We start from the raw sequence: 9574 nt of genomic DNA on the forward strand, positions 1-9574 counted from the left end.
AAACAAATACAAATATAAGTAAAAGATATAGGTATTTTAATAGCCTTCATTTTAACTGATCTATATTAAACGCTTGTGTTTTACTTTCTAGATGTATTTATTATTTGTGGATGTTTACAGGATGTTTTTAAAGGATTTTCTTATATTGGAGTGAAAAGATGTCGTCTTCTAAATAACTCAAATGTGATGTGTATACTATACCCTAGATGACAGATAAGAGGCGCTGTTGTGAAGCCTTTTTTATACTCCTACACCATTGTAAAGCTATAGAGAAATGTTATATTACAGACACCTTAATGCATAGTATTAAATTATAGTACGTGAACTGAACATAAAAATATATTAAAACATTTTCCTAAAGTATACTTTTTTGAGAATACTAACAATGACAGTTAAATATCATGTAATGTTGTCCTTGAAACAATCAATTGACCACTGCACCAGCCTACAGAGCCCACGGGGCAAGGTGAATGCAGTCTTCTCCTGATCTCTTGGGTCCATAGCAACCTGCCAGTAACCAGTAACCACTGGTGTTGTCTTGAGTCTAATCTAATACCATTTGTCCTGCTTGAGACTGGTCAGTGAAACCTGAATTCTGGGAGGGGGCTTGCATCCTTATGGGCCATGTGTACTAAATTTGGCGTTAGAGTAGGATGAAGGTTCTGCTAGACAATAATCTGAGGTCAGTTTTGTATCTCCTTCATGGTTTAGATTAGACTTTAGGTAAGGAAACCAGTGCTGACCCTAGATCTGTGTCTAAAGGGAACTCCTACCCAAAGATGTCGCTGGTCAAAGACAATTGAACATCACCCTCTAGTGGCCCCATCTTTCTCATCATGAAAAACACAAACGTATAGATGTCAGAAATCAGTAGTTAGTCTAAATTATCAAGAGACTGAACATCACACATATCAAAGCCAGACCATCCACCCAGAGTGACTGATCTTCATAGGAAAAACAAGTGTTTTTGATTGGCTGTAACATGACCTTTATACAGTAGGATTAGGTGTGTATGTGTGTATCCTTACAATTGTAAGTTGAATCAGTGTGGTGGAGACTGCATTATTCTAATTATTGTGAAAATGTTTGTGACTTTCGGAAAAGGACCATGGTAAAGGAAGTTATACTGAGTGAGTGCACAGTCTTAATGGTCACATTCACATCATAGCCAGGGAACTGGAAACTGGAAATTTACTATCCAGTATAAGTAAATACAGCTTGAGTTTCCTGGAATAGGTGGTGCTGTGAGTAGGGGAGTGAGTAAGAGGGAGGAATATGGTGCAGTAGTCTTTCTTCAGCTCAGAGTGGCTGGGCCAGGGTGAGTCCTGTCCGAATTTAGTGCGTAAAAACACCACATTGAATACGACAGTAAAGTTCGCAAAAACACTACAGTGAACACTATTGTATTTATACCATAGTATACTATAGTATTTTTTCATCTGGGTGTTTACCAAGTAAAAGAATGTTGCCCATCCAGTGTGTCAAGAGTCATGCCAGGAGTCATTTCAAACTCTTGGACAAGAACTGATAGCTTGTTTGCTACCCTCAGTTCAGCTGCATTCCACTCCTTGTACCTTGTACTCATATGGTACATGACACAGAGTCTAAGATAAAGGGGGGGGGGAAGTCAAAATTAAACAGAATAAAAGTACATTTGAATGACACTAAGTGGCACTGTTTTTACAACTAATGCCGGTTTGCCTGAGGCTGATGTCATGCAGGTGTTTGTACACATGCATATACACACACTCTCATTCAAATAAACACATACAAGAACACACACATACATGTAATAGTGCCAGACATACACACAAACATATACAGTTGGCATTGCTGTTATGATTTCAGTTGTCCTTGATGTCCTTTGTTTTAAATGTATTATTATTATTTTTATTTTTTTGCATTGTTGTTTGCTGTTTTCTTCTGTCTTTTCCTTTTTTCTCTTTAGTTCATTCTCTTGGTTGTTGGTGCATTGGGGGGTTCTTGGGGGATTGGAATGAACTGTATGTCTTTTTTCCGGGGCTGTGGGAGGGATCTCGAATGGTTGAGGGACAGCTATTGGGGAACTGTGGGGGGGATCTTGGGGGGTTCGGGTTTCACAAGATTGTGATCATGAAAAAGGAAACTATGACATTTTATATCACTACCATGCACATGCACCCTCACACATAATGATGGCTCTGTTGCGGAAAGACTGATACATGTTTGATTGTGTCTTGATGCTGTATTGTTTATCCTTCATGTTCTAATACTTTAATGTTACCCCTTCCTTGTGTTTTTTGTAATAAATAAAAAAAAATACAAAAGAAATATATATATAGTGTGCTAACAAGACATTTGTGGAGTGGTTGAAAAACTAGTTTTATTGACTCCAACCTAAGTGCATGTAAACTTCCGACTTCAACTGTACATAGCCTACAAGGCACTGATGCAAACCTTTGGAACATCTACATTTTAAAAAGTCTAATGAATCCATTTAATATAGGCTGCACCATGACAAATCAATTATTTATTTTAAACAGGAAAGAATCATGATATGAAGAAAATTTAGTCTATTTCAGAAGAACAGAATAGCATACTCTGAGTTGTCCTTATGCAGTAGTTAATTTAGTAGGTCCAGCCGGCCAGATAGGTTTTCATCAAGGATCGCTCCGTTCATCTTTCCCTCGATCCTGACTAGTATCCCAGTCCCTGCCACCACAATGCTTCGTCGTAGGGATGACGCCAGTTTTCCGTCAGACCTGATGCTTCAATCTTGGTTTCATCAGACCAGAGAATCTTGTTTCTCATGGTCTGAGAGTCCTTTAAGTGCCTTTTGGCAAACTCTAAGCAGGCGGTCATGTGCCTTTTACTGAGGAGTGGATTCTGTTTGGCCACTACCATAAAGGCCTGATTGCTAGAGTGTTGCAGAGATGGCTGTTCTGTTGGAAGCTTCTCCCATCTCCACAGAGGTACTCTGGAGATCTACCCTTCTCCCCCGATTGCTCAGTTTGGCCGGGCGGCCAGCTCTAGGAAGAGTCTTGGTGGTTCCAAACTTCTTCCATTTAAGAATGATGGAGGCCACTGTGTTCTTGGGAACCTTCAATGCGGCAGACATTTTTTGGTACCCTTCCCCAGATCTGTGCCTTGACACAATCCTGTCTCGGAGCTCTACAGACAATTCCTTTGATCTCATGGCTTGGTTTTGGCTCTGACATGCACTGTCAACTCTGGGACCTTATATAGACAGGTGTGTGCCTTTCCAAATCATGTCCAATCAATTGAATTTACCTCAGGTGGACTCCAATCAAGTTGTAGTGTCACACCCTGGTCAAAGTATTTTGTGTTTATCTTTATTTATTTGGTCAGGCCAGGGTGTGGCATGGGGTTTTTGTATGTGGTGTGTATGGGGATTGTAGCTAGTGGGGTGTTCTAGCTAAGTCTATGGCTGTCTGAAGTGGTTCTCAATCAGAGGCAGGTGTTTATCGTTGTCTCTGATTGGGAACCATATTTAGGCAGCCATATTCTTTGAGTTTGTCGTGGGTGATTGTCCTTAGTGTCCTGATGTCATTGTTTCTGTGTTAGGATACACAAGTATAGGCTGTTTCGGTTTTCGTTTAAGTTTATTGTTTTGGTAGTGTTTGTGTTTAGTGTGTTTTCTTCATTAAACATGGATTGCAATAGACACGCCGCATTTTGGTCCGACTCTCCTTCACACCTAGAAAACCGTGACAGAATCACCCACCACAAAAGGACCAAGCAGCGTGTCAACAGGCAGGAGCAGCGCGAGGAGATGCGCAATAAGGATTTCTGGACATGGGAGGAAATCCTCGACGGGAGAGGACCCTGGGCTAAACCAGGGGAGTGTAGCCGCCCAAAGGTGCAGCGGGAGAAGAAACAACAGGAGCAGCCCAAAGAGGAGTACAGTATGGAGTATACGACTTGGGAGGAGATCGACAGGTGGGCGGCCGACCCAGGGAGAGTGCCGGAGCCCGCCTGGGATTCGATGGAGCAGTGCGCGGAAGGATATAGGAGAATGGAGTTTGCGAAGCAAGCAAGGCGGCACGGACGGAGGCCCCATAGTCAGCCCCAAAAATTTATTGGGGGGGGGCTCAGGGAGAGTGTGGCAGAGTCAGGAGCCAGACCTGAGCCAACTCTCCCTGTTTATCGTGAGGAGCCAAGGAGGAGACCAGAACCAGAGCCGGTGTTGGAGGTGAGTGAAACAGAGACTGTGAAGGAGTTAATGGGGAAATTGGAGGAGAGAGAAATGAGGGAGTTGCTGTGTTGGTGCATTTTGCATAGAATTCGCCTGACGGAACGTGTCAGGGATTTGATGGCACCTGGGTTAGCGCTCCATACTCGTCCTGAGGTCCGTTTTAGTCGGCTGGTGAAGTTGGTTCCAGTCTCACGCATCAGGCCTCCTGTGCCCATCCCTAGCCTTGCACGTCCTGTGCCAGCACTATGCATCAGGCCTACAGTGCGCCTCGCCTGTTCAGCGCAGCCAGAGCCTCTCTCATCTCATGCGCTATCGGAGTCTTCCGCCTGTTCAGCGCAGCTAGAGCCTCTTTTCTCTCCTGCGCTATCGGAGTCTCCTGCCTGTTCAGCGCAGCCAGAGCTTTTCTCCTCTCCTGCGCTGCCGGAGTCTCCCGCCTGTTCAGCGCAGCCAGAGCCTCTCTTCTCTACTGCGCTATCGGAGTCTCCCGACTGTTCAGCACAGCCAGAGCTTCTCTCCTCTCCTGCGCTGTCGGAGTCTCCCGCCTGTTCAGCGCAGCCAGAACTGCCAGTCTGCATGAAGCAGCCCGAGCTGCCAGTCTGCAATGAGCTGCCAGTCTGCAAGGAGCTGCCAGTCTGCAAGGAGCTGCCAGTCTGCAAGGAGCTGCCAGTCTGCAAGGAGCTGCCAGCCTGCATGGAGCAGCCTGTGCTGTCAGTCTGCATGGAGCAGCCCGAGCTGTCCGTCTGCATGAAGCAGCCCGAGCTGTCAGTTTGCAAGGAGCAGCCAGAACTGTCAGTCTACATGAAGCAGCCAGAGCTGCCAGTCTGCAAGGAGCTGCCAGTCTGCAAGGAGCTGCCAGTCTGCAAGGAGCTGCCAGTCTGCAAGGAGCTGCCAGCCTGCAAGGAGCTGTCAGTCTGCATGGAGCTGCCAGTCTGCAAGGAGCCGCCAGAGCTGCCTGTCTGCAGGATGCCGCTAAAGCTGCCAGCCTGCAAGGAGCTGCCAGCCTGCAAGGAGCTGCCAGTCTGCAAGGAGCTGCCAGTCTGCAAGGAGCTGCCAGCCTGCAAGGAGCTGCCAGCCTGCAAGGAGCTGCCAGCCTGCATGGAGCAGCCTGAGCTGTCAGTCTGCATGGAGCAGCCTGAGCTGTCAGTCTGCATGGAGCAGCCTGAGCTGTCAGTCTGCATGGAGCAGCCTGAGCTGTCCGTCTGCATGAAGCAGCCCGAGCTGTCAGTTTGCAAGGAGCAGCCAGAGCTGTCAGTCTACATGAAGCAGCCAGAGCTGCCAGTCTGCAAGGAGCTGCCAGTCTGCAAGGAGCTGCCAGTCTGCAAGGAGCTGCCAGTCTGCAAAGAGCTGCCAGTCTGCATAGAGCTGCCAGTCAGCATGGAGCAGCCAGTCAGCATGGAGCAGCCAGAGCTGCCGGTCGACCAGACTCTCCCAGATCTGCCGGTCGACCAGACTCTCCCAGATCTGCCGGTCGACCAGACTCTCCCAGATCTGCCGGTCGACCAGACTCTCCCAGATCTGCCGGTCGACCAGACTCTCCCAGATCTGCCGGTCGACCAGACTCTCCCAGATCTGCCGGTCGACCAGACTCTCCCAGATCTGCCGGTCGACCAGACTCTCCCAGATCTGCCGGTCGACCAGACTCTCCCAGATCTGCCGGTCGACCAGACTCTCCCAGATCTGCCGGTCGACCAGACTCTCCCAGATCTGCCGGTCGACCAGACTCTCCCAGATCTGCCGGTCGACCAGACTCTCCCAGATCTGCCGGTCGACCAGACTCTCCCAGATCTGCCAGTCGACCAGACTCTTCCAGATCTGCCAGTCGACCAGACTCTTCCAGATCTGCCAGCCAGCCAGGATCTGGTAGATTCATCAACCTGCCTGAGCTTCCTCTCACTCCTGAGCTTCCTCTCACTCCTGAGCTTCCTCTCACTCCTGAGCTTCCCCTCAGTTCCGAGCTGCCTCAGTCCCGAGCTGCCCCTCAGTCCCGATCTGCTCCTCAGTCCAGTGGGGTTCTGGGTGAGGACTACTAGGCCATGGTCGGCGGCGAGGGTGGACTATCCAGGGACGCGAGGAGAAGGGACTAAGACATTGATTGAGTGGGGTCCACGTCCCGCGCCGGAGCCGCCACCATGGACAGACGCCCACCCGGACCCTCCCTATTGTTTTGAGGTGCGTTCGGGAGTCCGCACCTTAGGGGGGGGGTTCTGTCACACCCTGGTCAAAGTATTTTGTGTTTATCTTTATTTATTTGGTCAGGCCAGGGTGTGGCATGGGGTTTTTGTATGTGGTGTGTATGGGGATTGTAGCTAGTGGGGTGTTCTAGCTAAGTCTATGGCTGTCTGAAGTGGTTCTCAATCAGAGGCAGGTGTTTATCGTTGTCTCTGATTGGGAACCATATTTAGGCAGCCATATTCTTTGAGTTTGTCGTGGGTGATTGTCCTTAGTGTCCTGATGTCATTGTTTCTGTGTTAGGATACACAAGTATAGGCTGTTTCGGTTTTCGTTTAAGTTTATTGTTTTGGTAGTGTTTGTGTTTAGTGTGTTTTCTTCATTAAACATGGATTGCAATAGACACGCCGCATTTTGGTCCGACTCTCCTTCACACCTAGAAAACCGTGACATGTAGAAACATCTCAAGGATGATCAATGGAAACAGCATGCACCTGAGCTCAATTTAGAGTCTCATAGCAAAGGGTCTGAATACTGAATGAATGAATGACAGGAATTAAGGACATGAATGGATTACATTTTATTTTTGTGTCAAATCGTCAGTTGGCAACCCATCCCTTATTGGATTAATTGACACAAACAAACATTACAATAATTCACTGAGATAATTCAGTGATAATCAGTGGTCATTGCATAAAGAGTGAAAAAATTGAAGATAGAAATCAATACATAATAGGTTATCCAAACAATAATTATATCCCTAGAGCAGTAATAAATATATTGTACATACATACATATATACATATACATACTTACACACTGTATATAGACACATACATACATACATACATACATACATACATACATACATAACAAATACAGAAAAAGGAAACCGAAGGCATTTGAATGCAGTCAGGCATGAAGAGAAGATTCATGTGGGAGACAAGCCTATACACAATCTATATTCACACGTGCCATTTACCACATAGAAGCTAAATATTTGTATAATTTAATTATAGACAGCCATTTTTCCTTTTATTCCAGGCTTTGTCTAAATATTCTGCAAAGGGAAATATACAATGGACAAAAAAAAAAATGCAGTTTCTCCTCATGGCTCAGCCACATAATGCCAGGGTAAATCTAGTGTGCTTTCTGGAATAAGATCAAGCGTATATCGTGGTACAAAGGGCAATAGAGAATACAATTAGTTTCATTCTCTATTTCTTCGAGGTCACAATAGTTACATTGTCTTTCAATATGCAGAGGCAATATCCCTGATCTTACCTGTTTTAATATGCAGGGGCAATATCCCTGATCTAACCTGTTTTATTATGCAGAGACAATATCCCTGATCTTATCTGTTTCAATATGCAGGGGCAATATCCCTGATCTTACCTGTTTTAATATGCAGGGGCAATATCCCTGATCTTACCTGTTTCAATATGCAGGGGCAATATCCCTGATCTTACCTGTTTTAATATGAAGGGGCAATATCCCTGATCTTACCTGTTTTAATATGCAGAGACAATATCCCTGATCTTACCTGTGCACATAGCGATCTCTTGCTTTTAGGTAGGTTATACATAATACATATCTCACACACAAATTCACCCTTAAACAAAAGGTTCTCAATTTGGGTTTATGATTAATCTCCTCCAACCATTTTTTTCATATTGCATCAACAGTTAAAAACATATATATATATATATTTATAGGAAGCTGATGGGATCCTCACGAAGTTGCATAGCTTTTAGAAAGGTTGTGCAACATGGGCTCTCATGAAGTGGATTTTGGATTTTCAAAAATGTTTGCATTGATGTCAGAGTGATTAGAGGGACAATAGAGTGCTGAGTACCAGGTAGTTAGCAAGTTTGGTAGGCTACTAATGACCAACAGCATCAGAGCTTGGAGATGGCTAAACGGCCACGTGGAATTTGACTGCGGTCATGACTCGGGACCGCTGGTGTGCCGGAAATATGGTCACCATAACAGCCCTACTCCAGCCTCTGACTCTCTCTGACTCTCTCTCTCTGACTCTCTCTCTCTGACTCTCTCTCTCTCTCTGACTCTCTCGTTGTCTTCCCCAGAGAGAGCCTGTCTGGGAGTTCCAGATGGATCATGTTACATACCGGTATCTTTAGGCAGGCCTAGAGATGACGTGTGTTCATCAAGATGTGATGGTACAGTAGATAAACTCGCTATCACAGTGTATTATCAATTAGATTTCCTCACCTCCTGCGTCTTCTCAACACCAAATCTGATGGAAGAAGTTGGTGAATGACATATGCTGCCCAAAGAGCAAAAGGTTATAAGCCAAGTAAATTAGTGTAACCGCTTCCTGTAGAACACTGAGACACTTCCTCCCCAGTCATTCTCCATTTTCTGTCACTGCATCACCCTGCGCTACTTGTTGGCCTTCTGTCTTCCTCTCCTCCCCTCGTTTATTCAGGGGCTTGTTGAGATGATTAACTTCATTATCTACACAAGAGGGATTGTTAGTCAGTTACATGGACATGGTCTAATAACATGGTCTAATATATATATATATATATATATATATATATATATATATATATATATATATATATATATATATATATATATATATATATGGTTTCTAAAACTAATAGATCACCCAAACTGCTATGAAATATATCTTTCATAACCCAAAATATTTTTGTTTAAGCTGTTTGAAGCTGGTGTACAAAACTGAAAGTTAAAGAAGCAAAAACTAAACTTAAGATTGGGAAGCATAGAAATAGCCCACGTAGAACATATATACTTGTTCTTAGACTTGCTTTCAAGTAGAATGATAAATCTATAACTCACATTACTATGTGAATTTGGTCGGGTCGCCCAAAAAGTTACACATTGCCACTTTAAACTATCACTTGATGCAAATACACATAATAGTCAATCTTACTGTACCTGAAATGCCCTCTCCTTCTAAAGTATCTTCCCGGCCTGCATAATACAATCAAATTCAACAATCACTGTCATCTCCTTGACTAGTACAAACACGACATTATGGTGTTAAATGGTTCAGTAGAGGCTGATTATGATGTCCATCTTACCTCTTTTTTTAAGATACATGTATACCCCTGCTGCTGTTGCTACTGCTGCTATAGTGACTACAAACACTACAGCAACGATGGTGCCTGAGACAGTGACAGGAGAGAGAAAGTCTATCACTTTATTACCAAAGATACT

Source organism: Oncorhynchus mykiss, chromosome 11 (genome assembly GCF_013265735.2).
Source record: "Oncorhynchus mykiss isolate Arlee chromosome 11, USDA_OmykA_1.1, whole genome shotgun sequence".
NCBI classification, from domain to species: domain Eukaryota; kingdom Metazoa; phylum Chordata; class Actinopteri; order Salmoniformes; family Salmonidae; genus Oncorhynchus; species Oncorhynchus mykiss.